This window comes from Taeniopygia guttata, chromosome 3 (assembly GCF_048771995.1).
Source record: "Taeniopygia guttata chromosome 3, bTaeGut7.mat, whole genome shotgun sequence".
NCBI lineage: Eukaryota > Metazoa > Chordata > Aves > Passeriformes > Estrildidae > Taeniopygia > Taeniopygia guttata.
This window is the reverse complement of record NC_133027.1, coordinates 90,178,351-90,197,945: the sequence shown is the minus strand read 5'-3', so window position 1 is coordinate 90,197,945 and position 19,595 is coordinate 90,178,351. Positions and strand designations below refer to the sequence as shown.

Sequence of the window (19,595 nt, the reverse complement as noted above, 5' to 3'; positions counted from 1 at the left end):
GGTTTCCCAAGATTTCCAGGAAGCATTTCTAGGACATAAAGTGCTAGCAAAATATCTTAAAAAAAATTTTATAGGAAAAGAAAGATCCTCATGAATGGGTAAACAATCCTTGAAGTATTAAAGGAACCATTTATGGAAATCACTTGGAGCAACAGAGTTTTTAGACAGGGAGGATAATGAGATTTAAGTCAAAAAAGCTGTTCAGAAATTGCATTACAAACAAATGGATAAACATTCCAATAAGGAATTGAAAAGCAAAGAAAAATCAGAGATGACAGAATAGAAACAGAGACAGACAGGTCAGGGTGAATGAAACTTCATGAAGCAGTAAAAAATATTTTAAACAAAGAAGAGCCATGTACACCAGTCAGGAGATGAAAAATAGTCTGGCCTAAAAACCAGGTCATGGTTTGACCTCTTTTTTTTTTTTTTTTTTCCAAGGAGGATGATTTAAATGTAGAAAATCCAGAATAACTAATAGGATGAGAGCACTGGGGAAAAAAAAAAAAAAAGAAAAAAAAACCAAACCCAAAACTATATTTAAAGAAAAAAACCCCAATAACTTCAACATGAAAATCAAAATCCAAAGGTGATGTAATAGAAGCATTTTAAGGCACAAAGGTCATTAGAGGAAAAATGCTGATGAATTATGCTTTCAGGGAAGCCACCTAGCAGGAGGGAAAGGAATAGGAAAGTTTCTCACAGATTATTGAATATTCTGTCTTTAGTATTATAACTAATGGCCACAGCACAAAAGTAGAAACATGTTCAAAAATTTGCAAAGAAAATGAGAAAGGTGTATCTGAAAAAAGGGATTTAAAATACCACATGGGAGGAAGGGGGTAACTTTGCATGTGAACTGTAGTATGAAATAATTTTGAAGTGCAAGAATAGTGTTCCTATATAATAATTATATTTCTATTCTGAAATAAGAAGCCAGAAGTTTGGGATATTGTGCTTTTTGAAGCACTTTTTGTATTTAAAATGTTGCTTCCTCTAGAAGCCATTCCCTCCTGTTCATAGTTATCACAACACGAAGCAGGTTATGCTCTTTTTGTCTTTGAGGAAAAAAATATTATTACATCATTACCTTTTACAGCAGCTCCAGATGAAGAGAATAACAAAGGAATTCAAATTCTTGAAGAAAATATATAAAGCCATCCCTGTTTTGGAATTAATTATGGTCTCATGTAGAATTTTCAAGGCTTCTCTAATGGCAGCAAGCAGAACATTTGCCTGAGCTTGGCAGATTATAGGCACTCTAAAGATCAAGATATATTATTAATTATTTCTGACAGTGTGTCTGTCCCATTGTCCACAAGCTGAAGTCAAACATGAGTTTTGCATACAGAATACATTTGTCTAGGAATACTGTTTAGTCCATTATTACAAGATATGATAGCTGTTGGCTTACAAACATTAAACTGATGAAATAATATAAAGTACATAAAATGAGATAAAATTAAAAATAGTTTGGTATCTGTCCTCATCCTTTAGTGGAATTATAGTTTTACATCTTTTCTGGTAATTACTTGGCTTTAGGGAAAAAAAAAAAAACCAAACCCACACACAAAAACCTTCGCATACTCCAGCAAAACTCAAAATTACTTCTTTCTTTAATAGGAATTCCAGGAATTTGAGGAATGAACTAAGAATTTACAAATAGCATCAGAAAAATTCCTGATACTAAAATCCCAGCAGTCAGTTGGAGCAGAGAAGTCAGGGGTCCCAGGGCTAAGGCATGAAGAGGGTGGGAGGGGGTGAAGGTCAGCAGGTGACAGGGCCAGCAGGATTTCCCCCAGCAGCTGTGGCCAGCCATGATCCCTGTCCCACGGAACTACATCCCAGGATTAGCCAGTGGGACAATCCCCCCACAGGTTCAGGGGCTGTGGCACAGAGGAAGCAGATGTCAACAGGCCAGAAATACTCTTGTTTTCTCATCATTAATGCCATGAGATCAGGTTTAATTTCATGACCACAAACACCATGGAAGCCAGCTGTGAACAAGACTGAAAACAAAATTATTTGCACTTGCACAGCTCCAAACTTTACTAATAGTCAGTGCTCAGTGCCATAAGCAGATTACACAATAGTTAGGCAGGTTACAAAAAGAAGGTTAGTGAGATTAGACAGGTTGCTGATTAACTGTAGCAACCAGGCTACCAACACAGCTTGGAAATTCTGGTTGCCAGGATAATGAACTGGTACAAACCACGTTATTCAGATTATTTCAGACACAGCTTTCCACATTTGTAGGTGTACCTTGTTCTCAGGTTAACTTGCTGTACTTTTTAATGTGTCTCCCATGCCATCCCACATTTTTCTAAGATGGGTAAAAGACACACAGAGTATGTTTGCAATAAGTAGTAAAAGCAAACAATCAAAAAATCAGCTTTTGGTGTGTGTCATTCTTTAAGCTCTGCTCTGGGGAGCTCCATCCTGTAACACCTTCATCCCCAAGGTACTGGAATTGCCAAGGGCACCATCCCAGCTACTCCAGCAATGAGCTCTCAGATCAGCCCCACAAACAGCTGCGTGTGAGGCAACAGCACTCAAAAAGGACCAGTTTGGGGTTTTGAACTCTGAGTCTTCTAACCAAAACTGCAGCTGCAAACATTACTCAGCAGAATTCCAGCCCAAAGTGCTGCAGTTCATCTGGGGCTGCTCATGCAAAATATCCACTCCGAACACACACCTACGAATGGGTTCATAAAATCTGTGATACAGCAGAACGATGAGACTTCCCAGGGCAGTGAGAGTTCCTGTATCCCTTGCATGTTAAGCAGACTCAGTTTATCCCTGGGTGAAGCCTTCATTCTCCTGGTGCTCTGTTAATGCTGATTTAATTCAGGCCTAGTGAGCTGAGGCTGAGTTGAACTCTGCTCCAGGAGCTCACTGGGTACCTGTTTGCCTGCTCCAGCTTGTTCCTGACCCTGAGAACTGGCACACAGCCCCTCTTGTTCCCACAGCTCCCTCTCCTCCCTTTCCCACTGAAAGGCAGCTCACTGTTACCCAGAAAAAGCCCTCGGTTGCCAACCAGCCACACAACTCCTGGGTAATATTCAACTTTGTGTAAAAGGTAACTAGGAAAAAGCTGTTCAGGTTTATGCAACAGTCAGTTCTCTCTCAGACACCTCACAGGCAGCACCACAACCAGCTCAGCTCTCTGCTTTACCACCCTCATACAGAGCCAGCAGCGACAAAATGTGGAAAATCCCAAAATCCTATTTGAGGGCACCCAGTTGAACTCTGCACTGGTAACCTGTGACTGCACTCGATTTAACACTAAATGAAAATAAAATTCACCCTCGAAGATGGTTCTGTGGAATAGTACTCTTTTTGAGTCAGAGTTGCCACATCCCAAAGAATTTCCATTCCCTGCTTCTGCTGGCAGCTGAAGGGGCAGGGAAACCAAGGGGGGAACATCCAGGACCTTCCAGCACTGTCCCTGCTTTCCATCACGTTCTCACAAGTCTTGTATCTTGACAAAGAAAGCTCTACAAAGTCTGCAAAAAGCTTTGAACTCCTCAGGCAAAAGACATTCTGGAAGGGATAAATATTAGGATAAAAGAGCCAAGTCTGTAGATGAGATGCCTGGAGGTTTCTCAGAGCAGAGTACAAAATTATCCAAAGAAGCTGCACATCCCAATTTGTCCACTTACACAGATCATCTTGCAGTAACCAGGTAGTTTCTACTATGGGGTTGGATTTGGGGATTTTTCTTTAAATATTAGATTTATCAGAGCCTCAGTAAAACACATAGTCTAAACAATGGCACAGAGCTGCTGAAAATCTGCTTCCCTTTTATTTGTGACTTATGCTCCATCCTAACTCACTGCCACAGTCTCCTTTCATACATCACCCACTCAACACCAGCCTCCAGCTCTGCTGTTTCCTTCAGGCAGCGTCCTGCAAAACAATGGAAAATATCATAGCCTGATAAATTATTTGTAATTTGTGCATTGATGGCTGTGGATACATAAATGAGAACAAAGGGCTGAGGCAGAAGAATGTACTTGGTAAAGTACCTGTGAATTTTTTTATACTTTACCAATGTCTGCTCTCAAAGAACTGTTTGAAATGAACTAAGTTTGTTTCAGGTGACAGGGAGCAGTCCCTCTCCTCTCTCCTGGCTGTTGAACAGGGTCCAAGGTTTCTAAAGTCCAGACCAAAAAGTCCTTCTAAGCATCCAGTAACTCTACTGAGCTTGCTGAAGTAGTAGAAATAATCTCAGGAAAACACTCCAGAAAGAACAGAAGTTCTTTCCAGCCGTTTTGGTGAGAATTAGTGGATGCAGAAGGGGAGGGAAGATCAGATGACTGCTAATAAAGATGGGGAAGCAAAGAATGAGAGGAGCTGTTCATTTATCTCAGTGAGAACACACAAGCACAGCCCAAGTGTGTTTTTCTTTTTTTTCTGTTTCATGTACATAAATCAGTTCTCAAATGCACCCAGGGATCTGACAATCATTTCCCCCAGACTTCTGTTTTAAGCCTAGCACATATTTTTGGTGGCTATTTTGGAACTATGACAGTCTTTCAGGGTTTTTATTTGTTTGGGTTATGGCTTTTTGGAGGGAGTGAGTGGGGGATTGTGTAAGGGTTTGGGGTTTTTTTTAGAACTTCCTGCAGCATAATCTCTTTGGACTCTGTATCCCGGACAATTTGCTGCAGAACATCTACTTATATCCCAGTCACACAAAGAACAATCACAACAAGAAGTATTGTACTCTCTGCTATAAACACTGGTAGAACAAAATAGTAAGATTAAGGGGAAAATAGTTAAAAATAGAACTCTTTTCTTTCCAAAGGAAATAACATGATTTTCACCCCAGCCTCTCTTGTCATTGTTACAACAATGGTTCATTTTAGGCTGTATCTGACTGCACTTGGAATCAGGAAACCCTGACACAAATGTGCTACAGCAGCTTGTGCTTTGTTTGCACTGAATGCCTGGGCCAGCACTGCAGGTTTCAAGTGACTTGCTAGAGATTAACAGAGCTGTTCCAGGGGTAACATTTTCCTAGAGCACAATTCCAACCATATCCCAGTGCTCCAGAGCATTGGAAACTGCAGGTCAGGAAAGTGAGGGTGACTTGTTGCAGCATCTCAGCTCTCTGGATAAACTTGGCCATTTTGTACTGGGGCAGGTGTTCAGTGGCCAACTGCTGATCGGGCCTGGATCCCAGCTTCAGAAAAGAGGGATGTGTGACAGAAAAGCACTTAACAGCACATTTCCAAGCATTTATTCCCAGGAAGATCCCTACCATTGACTTTGCAGGAAGTACAACTCAGTTCTCAGGATCTGACCTGTTAGACTGGATTTTTTTATCTATCCATTCCCCTTAGCCCCAGATCAGACTTATTACCTGCTAACTGACATCCCTGGAGAACATGGAAGCATTAGGATATCTTATCTACATCCCCAGAATTTATCTTCACTGCCACCACCAATATAGTGTTGTTTCTCTTCACAACACAGCAAACACAAAATTCATGTTGAGGCTGCTTGCTTCTTTTCTAACTAATAAGATCCTTTGATTATTCCTGTTATTTTTCCCAGTCAAAAGCTAAAAAGTCATTTCAGGCTGTTATCAATATCAACAGACAGTAAGGGAATGCCTCTATTTGCACATTATTTGCATATTTGCACATTAGTGGTGCAAAATCTGCCCTCTTTCCCCGTTCCATCTTTTCCAGTACAAGAAACAAACAACAAGTCACCTTTTATATATTTCAAAAGTCAAACCACCTCAGAGGAAGCACAGGAACTGGAGAGCAAACTGCCCCATCCTGGCATCACACATCCACATTTCCTCTGATAAGCAGCTTCTCATTTTCTAGAATAAAGATTTCTCCTTTTTTCCTTTTCTTTGAGCTTGGATTTTTAACTCTTCCATTTTAGAAGAACATCTGGCTGCATTTCATGTTGTTCCTCTGGGTTTGCACCTCCTCTCCATCCAGAATCCCTTCCAGACAGGCTCTTGTGTCCTCCAATTTAATTAATACTCTGCCCTGGGAAGGGGGAAAGACACCACCTGATAAATGTTCATTTGAAAAACAGACTAAATGTTTTCTGCTCAGCCTCAGGAGTCTGAACAACCATTTGAAAAAGTGAGGTGGGAAGTCTGGTCCTTGTCAGAGAAGTGGGTGCTTTGACAGAAACAGGGAACAGCATCTCACCCACATCTTCCTCAGGACTCATTTTAAACAGTGAAAATAAATGTTATAGCTGGGCATGTTCCACAAGGAAAACAGCAGAGTCCCCACCAGCAGTAGAAATTTGCTATATTAAAGCTGTACATTATCTTGTCAGCATGCAGAGCTCTTCCTCAGCCAGTCCATTAATGTTAATGAAATCCCATCTGCGTTTCCCCATCCCTGGGTCTGCCCAAGTGCACTGCTGATTCCATTCTGAGGCAGCAAGATGCTGGCAGCCACAGCACTCACCCTTCTCCAGCTGTGTGGGAGATGGAACAGATTCATCTTTCTCCACATCTGCAGCAAAGTTTCATGCTCAGGGCTCTCTACCTCTCAGCTGAGGCTGCTGGAGACTGCAGCTCTTCACTTCTGGTCTCTCCATTAGGATTCCTTCCCAATTTCACTCTTCCCCAGAGCTGTAGGGGAATAATCTGGCCAAGAGAATGCTCTTAAGACTATGATGCTTGGTGCTCCTGCTGGGATGATTTACGGGCATCTTCAAACCTCTGGAATCATTTAAAATTTAAAAAAAAATAATTAAACCATGTTTTATAAACCCAAAACTAACTTCACACTCACTCCAACAACTCCCTTAAGGAATTCCAAAGAATGGAATTCACCTGCACTGGAGTTTCTCCCAGCTGTTTAATCACATCAGAGTTCTGGCAAATTCTTCCCAGGCAAGGGGAGCCTGGAGTTCATTCCAGTGTGGGGATCCCCACAAAGGCATAAAGCTCATCAGCTTCTGAACAAATTAAATTTGTGGTCAGAGACAAAAATAACATCAGAAAGTGTCCAAGATTGGCTGCTTTCATTCTTTCCATGTATTTGTATGATGGAAGAAATTAGAATAGAGTAGTGTGCTGCTTAAGTGACCAGAAGTGAGGAGACTTCGGGGACAATCAGTTGTTCTCACAATTGATGTTTCAAAGCACTGATGAGCAGTGGCTGTACACTGACAGCACTGGGGAAAAAACACCACTTTTTTCACCCCTTCCACCAAAAAGTAAAGTTACAGGTCAGAGTCACCTTATTAGGACAGCAGATGCATTAGCAGAGGTAGGAATCAATCCAGTCAATAAAGGAATTGATACCTGCCTATAGTTAGAAAATGCCTTTTACAGAACAGGCTGTTCTTCTGGATCATTGAGAAATGGCAGAGTTTTATTGAGTTTCTGAACACACAGTTACATGTATAATTGATATTGTCTCACTGCCAGACATCTAGAGTGTTTTAGGATTTTAAATATTCTGTTCTTTTGCTGTTTCCTTCTCAAGAATGGGTCTAACAGTTATGGGGAAAAGAGGAGACATGGAAAAGAGCTAGGCATTTCCTCTATAATGAGCAGGGGGCTGGTATACAAAGTTTAAGATGGTGGATAGAGTGACTACTCAGAATCCATTGAGCAGGAAAACAGGATTCAGGTTTCTCTTTCTGACCCACTGTGGGGTGGCAGGACAGTGACTTTCTGCTTCTCCGTCCTAAAGTAGAAATAATATCCATCCACATTCCCAAGATTCACTGAGATTTCTGGGCAGATAGCCTTGCACATGCAGAGTACTCTGGAAAAATGCAAACTGGACTTCTTTAGGATCAAGCCCACCAAGAGATGCCTCCCAACCACAAGGGGGAAGCTGGTCCCAAGGACTAAAGGGCTATTCTGAAGTAAATCCCTTGAAACATGGACAGAGCATCCCTGGGCCTGTGGCACTGACAGCTGCCCCTCTCCTGACTGCCACACCTCAAGGTGGTGCAGGGAAAGACCGGGAATAGGCACAGCACAGTGGTAAAGAGGAAGACACAGTGGGGATAAAAATGCTTAAACTTTATGCTGTTTACTTGTTATTCTCTTTTTGAGAAGTCCAAAGCGGGCACCAGCTGTGCAGAAAGACTGACTTGGTGTGATGGAGAAAATATTTTCTTAAGGATATAAAAGCTCACAAACATTCCAAGAAGGAATATCTAACTTTGACTTCACCTATTCCTTGAACAGATATTTTATTAAGATGGGATTCACAGCATGAGACAACTCAGTGGTATTATTCCAAGTAATCAGTCTTCTCAGCAGGTCAAATAAATAATGTTACCACTGATGTCATCAAGAAGTGAAAATGTTGGCAAGCTGCCATGTTTAATTCTCTGAAACTATATATAAAAAAGTAAAAGATACTTAGCAAATATAATCCATACCATTAATACTATATTCTCTTAACCCTTCACCTCAGCTCCAAAATAATTGAAAAGTGGGATTTTTGAAGTGGGTAACTAATTTGGGTTTTTTTTTCCAGCTTACTCTCTCTCTAATACTATCAAAAGTTAAACTTCTAAACACACAATCTTACAGCTCTTCACTTATGCAGTAAAACTGTTTCTCTAAGAAGCATTCAGAGAATAACAGAAGAAGCAATGAATTTTTTTCTCTTTTATATATCAACAGATAGTAAGTATAAAAGCAGAAAAGTAAATATAACTCTTAATTTTTGAGAAGAAGATGAAGGAAACACTAGGATTTTTGTAAGAGATGAACATGGGCCCCAGAAGCAAAACAAAATCAAATTAATAAGCACCAGCAGAATGAAGGTGAATTTTTATGCAGTCTTGCTCCTCATGAGTAACAAACAGCATCAAAATTACTTTGGTGTTACAGAGCCTTTAAAAATCTCATTTTGCACCAGTTAAAGTCAGGAAGAGCAGTTTGAAATGAACAGAATTTCACTCTTCAGATGCAACTCAAGCTGCATGTCAGCACATACCCCTGCTTCCTATTTCTAGGAAGAACTAAAGACAGATTCACCAGCCACCATTCAATTACAATTAATATAATGGCAAAAACTTTGGCTTTATTACCTTTCTTTCATTTGAATTTCCAAGTAATCTCTTTTTTTTTTTTTTATCTCTTGGATATTTCTGAGAATAAAGTGCACAGTTTTTCTTCAGTTAAAACAGAAATAGCAGCAGATCAATACAGGTTTTCATCAGAACAATAACAACAAAATCCAATAAGTCTCATGGAACCATAATTTATACTCTCCACAGAGGTGATTTTCTATTGGTGAAGTCAGTAAGACTTTCTTCATGAATAAGTTTCAGTTAGGAATTGGGTGAACTCACCTGGAAAAGCTACCTGTCCATCACAAATCTATGAGTTTTCACAATTTGCCATAAAAACATTGCCAGGAACATGGAAAAAGACCAAAACATTATGCCTGACAAGCACTACATTGAAATAGGAAGGTCTCCATAGTTTGATTTTTGGTCCATCTCACTTTACTGACACACCTTTACACTCAGAAGAAGTGACAAAAAGAAGGGGAGCTAAAAAAATTGAGAGATGTAAGTTTTGATACTGACAATGACTGTTCAACATCATTTCAGGGAATACAGAGCAAGACACTTGCACTCTTTTCACATTCTTTCCAGGGGTTGTCTCACATGAAAAACACCCCGATGTCAGCAGTAATGGTTACATCAGAAATGCCAGGATTAGGACACTGGGAAAACCACCTGGAGCTGAGAATGCTGAAGTATATGGAGAGGTAGAAGTGATCTCATTATTTCTACAGCACTTCCTAGAAAAGCTTTAGGTAGCCCAAGGAATGGAGCACTTCAATAAAGAAGAGTGTTTTGTCAGGATCATCAATTGGATCATTATCCAAGAACCAAGTTCTGCTTCCTCAATTAGGAGGTCCCAAATGCTCTTGTATTTCCATGGGACTGCTCCTGACAGCATCCTGAGCCAGATGGGCTCCTGCTCACTTCTGTCCAGAAAAGATGCCAAGTGAAATGGTTCTGGAGCCTTAATCCAAATTCTCATTGCTGTATGGAAGAGGTTTGCATATGATAAAATCACCAGGATTAGTCACACTACAGAGCAGAAGAACCTCATGACCACTGAGCACAAATCTGTGCTTGGAATTGCAGTGCAAAAATAGTTCCTAAGAGTTTGTAATCTAGGTGGTTAGGGCAGTAAAAGTTACATTCTTATGAAACACAAGCCTTATAGGCACACTATCACATAGTTAAATAATGACCTAGCCTTTATTCCAAACTGATTTTATCAGTGTTTTTACCTTCTACTTCAGAAAAATACTACAGTGTGACTAATTCCCCCAGGGAAAAAGAAAAGTAATTAAGAACAGTCGCTCTCAATAGAAACAATACCTCTTAATCAATGCTTTAATGCTTTGTTAAAACAGCTGCTATTAGGGAAATGGCAAAACCCAGATTTACACCTTACCCGCAGGTCTCCTGATGGCTTTGAGCAAACAAACAAAAATACATCCTTTGGGCCAGCAATATCCTCTGCCAGACACTGAGGTGTTAAAATTGTACCAGGAATTTTCTGTCCGGCTGCCAAGATCCAAGTGTAATTTAGGCCTATGTGAAATTAAGGAATCTGAATAAATTAAATTAAGGATACACAAGGTACAATTCCACAATTAAGAAGGAAATTAATACACCTAATATTTATAATATAATATAAAGAATTTCTAATGTCAGAAGTATAAAGCTTGGAATTTCCTTGAATAAAAATTCCTAACTCTCTGAAATTTGCATCCTCAACAAAACCAGAACAAAAATGTAGGTTAGCATCCCAGCTAAATGAGTATTGAATCTTAATCCAATATAATATAACACTAATTTGTAAAAGGCCAGTTCTCAGCTAACCAGGCATGTGCCTTTGATTAGATTTATTTTATCACTTATATTTAGAAAAATCACTTTTCTCATCAGTCTGGACTTCAGGAAAGCACTTCAAATGAGGAGCTGGTTAAAATGGAGACAAGAATATCCCTGTAGGATGAGACATATGAGCCAGGGAAGAGAAAAACTGGAAAGCATTAGGCTAAAGGAAGGCTGAAATTGATTTCGTTTAATAACCTTTGAAATGAACACTGGAGAGAGGGAGGAAAGGCAAAGGAAAGCAGGAGTCCTAATGGCACAGGTCTGGGAACACTAAGAGCTGGATGGTAGCAGCTGCTCTTCACACTGCTGGCTGCTAATTTATTTGGATTTGATACAGTTGCCAGAACAAAGTCATGACAAAATAACATAAACCACAATTCCTTACCCCTTCTGAGATGAATTGACAGGTTTTTTAACAGCATGTAAATGTCTCCCAAAACACCAAGCTTTACTTTCTATAAACTCCCACTGATTGTATGGAAGCACACATTTTAAAAGGCCACAAAAATGCCTGACAGGTCACCAGTTATGAGGAGGTAGAGGTATTTCTTCTATTTTTCATGGTGAAATGAATCTGAACATGTGGCAGCCTGAAGGCTGATGCTCCTGGACACTACAACGAAGTAACTTGAGTACAAATCCTGCCCCTAGAAATGAAACAAAAGTCAGTGTTTCTGAAGTCCTACCCAGACCCAGTTATAAAGGCAGAGATAATGACACAATAAAGGAGCTCCCTTCAATAGCTGATACTCCTGATTGCAGCAGCACTGCAGCCAAAGTATGATTTCAGTGTTCAGAGCAATCACTGCTTTTCTGGAAGGATAAAGTGTCAAAACACAGACAAACCAAATTGGTGTTTAAAAAAGGAGAAGAAACCATCACTCCAGCCCACCTGGGAAGAAGAACACAGAGCAACAGATGAGCCACAATCACTCCTGACATAAAAGGAGAGAGATCCACTGACTTCAGGAAATTCATCCCAATATTCCTGCATGTTGCAGATTAAAATTACACACTTCACAATCTGGTAGAGGTGAAACAAGGCTAAAGCCACAAAAACTGATGGAACATATTCATTTAGGGCAATTTATTATTTCCACTACAAGTATGTTTGTAGATGCTAAAAATCAAGACTGTGGCAGCTACTCAAACAGGTCAATCTGCTAAAAAAGATGGCCATTTCTGTAGAGATAAGAAAGAACATATGGTCCTTATTGCTAGCTAAGTGTCTCTTTTAAAACAACTTTCCTCAATCTGATTTGCCTCACAATCACCCTAAATCCTGCTATGATTACTCTCATGGAGCATTTGCAGAATTTGACTTCCCTTGAAGATGTATTTTCCCTTCCCCTGGTGACCACCTTTATTATTGATTTTTGGATAATCCCTGCACTTAATAGAGAAAGGTTTTGGCAAGTTTCCCTGAGGCTGCAGACCCCATTACCTTATCAACAGAGCATCCTTTCTCCCCTGAGCCCCCATCGTGGGCCCTGCCTGTTTCCCTGTGCACACTCTGCGCAGGGACCAGCAGGGAGAACATCCAATATCCTCTCCCTGGCCAACAAGAAAAGCCACAGCTGCCAGCCCCATCAAACCTGGCCTGGAGAGGGGCCTGGCTGGACACAGAACATGAAGAAATCTGCTTTCCCACAGCAAAACGTGCTGGCAGAAATTTGGCCCATTTCATCCTCTCCTTATTGGAGGGAGATCAGGCTTATTTGAAAGACCCTTTTAGCCAATGCAGAATTGTGATCAGGAAAGTACTGTCATTAACATTAACACCTCTGACACAAGAGGTTGTGTCAGAGAAGGGGAGGTTCTTTTGTCAGAGAAATAACAGACTGAATATTCTATTAACAAATCACTCCTCTGAAGACAGGCTGTCAGCATGTAAGCTGCATTCTGAGATCTGAGTTGCTAAACTGAGAAGAAAAGCTTAAAGAACTTCCTTTGAGTTAATATAAAATTTAGAACTAATACCTGGCTAGAACTGCCTGTGTGAACAGCCACTATGGTTAAAGTATTTATTTTAGTGTAGTTTGTAGGGTTGTTTTTATTTTTGTTTGGTTGTTGTTTGGGGTTTTTTAATTGAGAAAAACATCAGCTGTGGATTTTTTGTTTGGTTGGTTTTTTTAAGGCTGAGTAGGAAGAACTGAATTACCGATTTGGATAGACAAATCACAGAAACATAATCATAAAATGCTATGGGTTGGAAGGGACCTCAAAGATCACCTACTTCCAACCCCTCAAACTTTCCTCCAAGTGAGTGCAAGATCTCAGAAGCCACAAAGGAAATACAAGAATGCCAAGACCTATTAAACAGAACTAAAACATTTGGTTTTCCTTTTATTTTTGGAATTTGCTATCCTGTTGAGAAGAGGGGTGAAGAGAGGGAGAGAGGGTGAAGGTGTACCTCTCCTCTGAGGAAGAGCTGTGCCTTGTGCCCAAAACCGGGTAAGAGCTCCTTTAAAAGGCGCTGTGCTGTCCTTGGCGTGCAGCTGCCACTCAGGAAAGGGACAGAACGCTCGGGGTTCTCCCCTCCCTCCCAGCCGAGCACTCGGGAGATGCGCTGACACAAGCTGCAGCCGTGGCCCCGAGCCAGCCCTGGAAAGGAGCGGGAGCTCGGCCGCCAGGGCTGCCAGGGCTGCCCGTCCCTGGGCGGCAGCAGCCGCCGCTGTCCCGGCGCTGGAGCCGCCCCGCCCGCAGGAGCGGGAGCGCCGGGCTGGGCCCTCCCCGGCGGCACCGAGCTCCATCGGAGCCTGCTGCCCCTCCTCTTGGCCCGCCTGTTTCCATGCGGAGCTGCCGCCTCATTCCGACATGGGGAACGCTGCTGGTTTTGCACCTGCACCGTACAGCGGGTGGGGGCTGAGACCTGCCCGGAACAGGCGAACAGGGTGAGGGTAACGCTTCTGCTCTGGGGGTCACCAAATGGTGATATACAGCCATTAAATAGGTGCGAGAACCTGAGTTCCTGGTGACAGCGAGTGACACCAGAACCACCCGCGTCACTGAGACGCTGTCCCCAGGCACTGGGCCAGCCCTCAAGATCCGTGCGATTCCTACTGCTGCTTCTCCCGGCATTCACATGAAAAAAATGAGAAGAAAAAAGCCACACAAAACAAAAAACAAACCACAAACCGAAGGGGAAAACAAAACAAAACAAAACAAAACAAAACAAAACAAAAAAAGCCAACCAGCCCAGGAGATAAAACAGGTATTCCACCGCCGCCGTCCCCCAGTAAAAATCTCTGTTAAATTATCAAAAATATGGAGGCATTTACAAAGAGATGGAAACAAAATAACAGTGGTGCATGGAGATTGTGCAGCAGTTTTGCTTTCTACCTAAGATAGAAACCTGCGGCACTCGGGGGGATTAGGAAGAGAAATGCTGACGGATTTAACTCTTGCAGCACAAGCGGTTTCACCGCACCGTGATAAGGCTGAAACCTGACGCCAGCGTGACTTTCACACACCAGAATGTGAATCCTGCCACTACCGCATACTTTAAAACCAACAGAGTGGCAGTTCATTTCCATGGCATATCTGTGAAAAAAGCCTCACTCGGGAAGAGGCTCTTGGTTTATTTATAGGCAAAACAGCTGCTTTGTGCATTCCACGATCTAGGCTGAGGTCTGCTCCCAGTCCTGCATGTTCGAGTTACCTCTTGTCGAAGTTAGACACGTAAGTAAAGCTTTCCAAAGCTTTTTTCACCGGATGAGACCTCTCTTGTGGTTTGCAGCTCCACTGGGGATTTTCTTTACTCATAAGAAAAATGATAATTTTTGATGGCGGTGGCAGACTAATCCAGGCTACAACTTAGGTTAGTTAATATTAAAAAACAAAATAGTTTTCACAGCTGCCTTCCTCCTGAATTTCCCTCCTGAAATTCTTATTAAATGTACAACAAACAAAAGTAAGTAACAGCTTCCAGTCAAATTAATAGAGGAGATGATATTTCTCACCTCCACATTGGAATTATTCCACTCGTACCACCCAGAACTTCCTACCACTGCTCATTTTTTCCTAATCTATTGCTGTGTATCTGCCACCCTGCAGCTGAACCATACTTTTATGTACTTCTGTTAGTTAACACTGGGTGCATGAATGTGTGTCAGTACAAACAGGCATAAAACTCCCCCACGTTATTATAAATACAAGTAGTGAGAACTTTTTCACGTTCTCCACATTTTGTCTCACCTGATAATATTCATTGCAACTCCAAGTTTCCTGCTTTCCCTCAATATTTCATCTCGTATGGATTCTCACTCTTAAATTACACCACTGAAACAGCTCACGCTTCTACCCTCTTATATTTTTATGATCCTTTTAGAGGAGTTCTGTATCATTTATTTAGATTCATTATTTCTTTTCTCCCTTAAAAGCCACTTCATTTAATGTAGCTGCCACTTCAATTTTTCAATACATATATAAATGTGGTGGGTCCATGCTCTGACATCATGATCAGCATTTTGCCAAGCATCAAGATACAGTCTTGCCAGTCTCATGTTGGAGGAGAAATCAATGACGAATTCTAGATCCTTCATAAGCACACAGACTACAAAATGTCAGACAAAAGTAAGCAAGCAATTCCTTTTCCCTGGAATTCCAGCCCAGTATCTTTGCCCAGTTCCCAGAAATCAACATTAATCAAGACAAGACTCAAAGATCAAGACACAGAAAGACTTCCTATTACTTACAGAGTTTCAAGATTAATCTCATGAATAATCCCAAATGAACTGTTAACACAACACACTTCCCAAAACAGAACATTTACACACACACAAAGTGAAAGAATGGGAAAACTGGTTGCTGGTAATTTAGACTCTCCAAATACACTTGGGAATATTCATCAAACTGGTTAAATCCACTCTGTAGTTTAAGAGGCATACAAAACTCATACAAAGTACTGAATCCTTGCACACATTCAGGTATTAACATTGATTTAAGTGATCACTTTAATTAAAGCAGGCAAGTTTAAGCACAGACAAGCCCGCAGTGAATTGCTGCTGATCATGTATTTAAAAAAGACTGGGAGGGGGGAGGAATCACTAAGCTGTAACTTTTCTTTTCCCCACTTCTTTCCCCAAACACACTCAGCCTAATCATACATAGTTTATCCAAACAAGAGCTCTGTGTGGCTTTCCCTTCTCTTTGTTTTCCCTGCCTTCCTGAAAGCTGCAATAACTCCTTGGCTCTTTTTCCAGGCAAGGCTGCTGGCTCCTATAAAGGGCCTCCAGAGCTGGCAAGCAGCAGGCACATGTCTGGTTGCAATATCCCTACTTTGCCATCTCTTTCTTCAGACACTTATTCCAACGCTTGCAAGCCAAGCAAGACATTTTCCTTAGGATTATCTGATCCATCTTAAGCAGTAGGTAAGATAAATTCCTTCAGAGAGGATTCCAGCCCTCCCTTAGGTTATTCACGCTAGAGTTTTTCTTCACTGACATTGGGAGTTGCAAGTCAGCACGGTGCACACAAGAGCCATGCTAATTTATTCAGCTCTCTTATCTGCCTCCTTTCACACTCTCAGCTGATACAAGGCATGCCAAGTTCAGGGCGCTCCCCTAATGCTGCACTGCTGTTCCCCTCCCCTTCCAGAGGGAACATTCTCTGCACCTATTTAGCAAAATGGCTTTTAAAAATAGGAACACAAAATCCAGTGCTGAGCTCAGGATAGTTATGGGAGACACAGCAGGTGCAAACATTCTCTTACACAGCATTTTTTGATGATATAACAAAGGAAAACTTTACTTGCAAAGGTCTTAGAAGGACTTTCCAGGGTAATTTTCATCCCAGTGTTTTCCAGATATGGCAACTAAAATCCCTTTCAGCCTACAAGTACTAGAAAAATGTTTCAAAAAGCCAAATTGTTCCCGACAAGACAGCTTCCTGAAGAGGGTCAGAAGGTGTCTGTGCCTCTTTAATTGTAGGTTGTCCTCAAATGTCCCACTTTCACCCATTTATTGCTGTCACAGAATTCCCAGTTAAAGATACAGTTAAAAATACAGTAAAAATTATAAATAGAAATAAATATTATAAATACTATATAAAATAATATTATATTTAGTATTTATAATATTAAATAAAATATTTATAAATATTATAAAAATAAAGATATAGTAAAAATTCTGTAATTTAAAGGCAGCACAAGATCAATATGTGGAAGAACAAACACCACTCAATTTAACATAGAGATTACTGAAATTTGGAGTTTGGCCCAGACAGAGCCTTATATGCAGACATAGCCCTGTACTTGGTGTGATGATTCAAAAAGTCAGCTTGTGGCGTTTCTAGTCAAAAATTTTCTGGATGAGCAATATGCTACTGTTTCATTTGGATTCTTTTTCCTTTCTTGCCTGATGCTGAACACATAGCAGCTAAGTGGAGATCAGCTTTTAATTTTCTAGGCACTCATATTTTTTTGTGTTATTGAATTCAACATATTAAGGTGGCAGTTGGTTGATTCTGTTGAACCTTTTTAAAACCCAGCCCAGGTCAGCCTAAAGATTTGCCTGCTTTGCAGGACTTCCACATATCCCTTGGTTTTTTCTGTTCAATGGCAGGAGCAGTGGGGAACTGGTTTGTTCCCTGCAGAAGCAGACACGAGGTTTGGACAGGACAAGGCAGAGGAGGGGCAGTTAAAGATCCACTATCCATAAGGAGTTATAAAGTGAAATTTAATCTCACCGTGAAGCACTCACACCTCAGCCCACCCCTCAGAGGGTCACCCACCCCTTCAGAAGGCAACACACTGATTAAATGACCTTATGCACTCCTGCATGTGCATCTTTTGTCCTGTCCTGGGGTGCCCTACAAAGAGCTGCGGTGCTGATAAGATTTGAGTGTGCTTTGAAGGTGCTTTGGAATTGGTTACAAAAGGCTCACAGACAGAAACGAGGTTCCTGGTTGAAAAAAGAAAGCTGGGAAAGGGGAAATTATTTGTCACTGAAGAGTGAAAGATTCTTACCATAAAACAACAAAATTGGCATTTTCAAATTACAAAGCAGTACCTTGGAATGGAGTATAAATGCTATTAAAGACAACTAGAAAGAAAAATATTAGTTTTCCCAAGCATTAACAGTGATAGTAAGTCATTCACACATCTTTTGCTTCTCATCTCTCTCTACAGTTTTATTTTCAAAGACCTCGAACACATTCTTGCTTCAACATTTCAGGAACAGGCCTCTCATCTATTCTAGCCCAATAAAGCACCGAACCCAAGTTAAGCTCAACTCCTTTTATTTTACTATCAGGTACAATAATGCTGCAAGCCAAAAAATGTAAAGGCAGATTTTGGAATTAAGACAATGCCTATTTTACAGCCTCATTATGCAATTGCTTCCATAATTTTCAGAATTGCAGTCTGTCTTCCCAGTCTTTTTCCGTCAAAATGTAATAAGCACTAAGAAGTTCTTAGTGGCATCTTTCAAGCTAAATACTACACCAAAATGCCCTCAAATGACACTTTTTTTTTTAAAGACACAATTATTTAGGCATATCAGTGTTTTTCAGATTCCTTGTGCTTAAAATATTCTGTTGAACTACCCAGAATTCAATAAGTTTTAGAGATGCTGTTTTTACTAATGCTGACAAATATGGCAAAAAGCCAAATCTGCCTCCTCCAAGATCCTGAAGGTCAAAGAGGAATAAATGGAGCCATGAATCAACCCAGAAATGTGGGATTAGATGATGTGCAATCAAATCTTAGCCTCATTAGAGTCATTACAGAAAAACTCCCATTGCATGTCTTTAGTGGGTACAGGGGGAACACTTTCCACCCAAAACATCCTGATTAAGGCATGAACCACTCCAGTTTCCAGTGCTGCAAAACACTGGATTCTCAAATCCATCAGGGAAAATTACTAAATCCTTTTTCAGGGCAGCTCTGCTTTATGTTGGCAGGCAGCATGCCTGGAGTATCAAACATTTCTCCCCATCTCCCATTCCCTTATTTGACTTTGCAGACCCCAACTGAGATATGAGGAATCACATCCTGTCCCCAGGCATGCCAGTCCTGCCCAGCCCTCACTCTCCCAGGCATCCCTGCTGAGGTGTGGGGATTTATTTACAGGCACAGGAGTTCAAAGAGGTTTTGCACCTTCTTCTTAAAAAAAACAAATTCTCTCCAACCTGCAGCTGTCAAGACCATTCTCCTGCAAATCCTGCTCTGCTTCATGGGCTACTTGTGCTGTGAACTTGATTCATCATTTTGTTGGCAACTAGAAAAGCTTGCATAATCTGCAATTCTACCCAGCTATGGATAGAAATGAGCCCAAGAACTTACAAGTCCAGTTTCACAAAAACTCACGATTATCACTGCAAATTCATCAATAACAAATATAGAATATGAATTTAACTTGCATGGTATTGAAATAACCTGCTAAGCATGAATATACAGGCAGCAACCAGTGGCTTAAGGTAGGTTTTCTTCTTCTAACACATCCAGTAGAAGCTTAAATTCCTTTTGCTACCTAGCAGAGAGGCTTTTTTGTATTTAAAAATAGCACTACAAGAAAAATACTTGGAATCCTCAGCACTAAGTGCTTAAGGCTGTTAACAAGGAATTGATAAGGCCCCAACAATCCAGTGCAACACCTTCCAAGCAAGCAGGTACAACCAGAACCTGGGATGGACTTTTTTGTTGTGTTTTTTAACCAGCTTTTTACAATTCTTCTTACAAAACCTTGGTGTTATGTAAGAAGGAGAGG

General features: G+C 40.9%; 1 long non-coding RNA gene across 4 annotated transcripts in view; it reads right to left on the bottom strand.

Moving 5' to 3' along the window:
* Positions 1-891: 891 nt before the first annotated feature.
* Positions 892-19,595, bottom strand: part of LOC115494460 (uncharacterized) — a 55,276-nt gene continuing 36,572 nt past the window's right edge. For 2 of the 4 annotated variants that reach the window (XR_012055220.1, XR_012055218.1), the window contains one exon: positions 892-6,706. This is a non-coding gene — a long non-coding RNA (uncharacterized lncRNA). The remainder of the gene's footprint in view (positions 6,707-19,595) is intronic. The other 2 variants (XR_012055219.1, XR_012055221.1) reach the window with 2 other exon arrangements.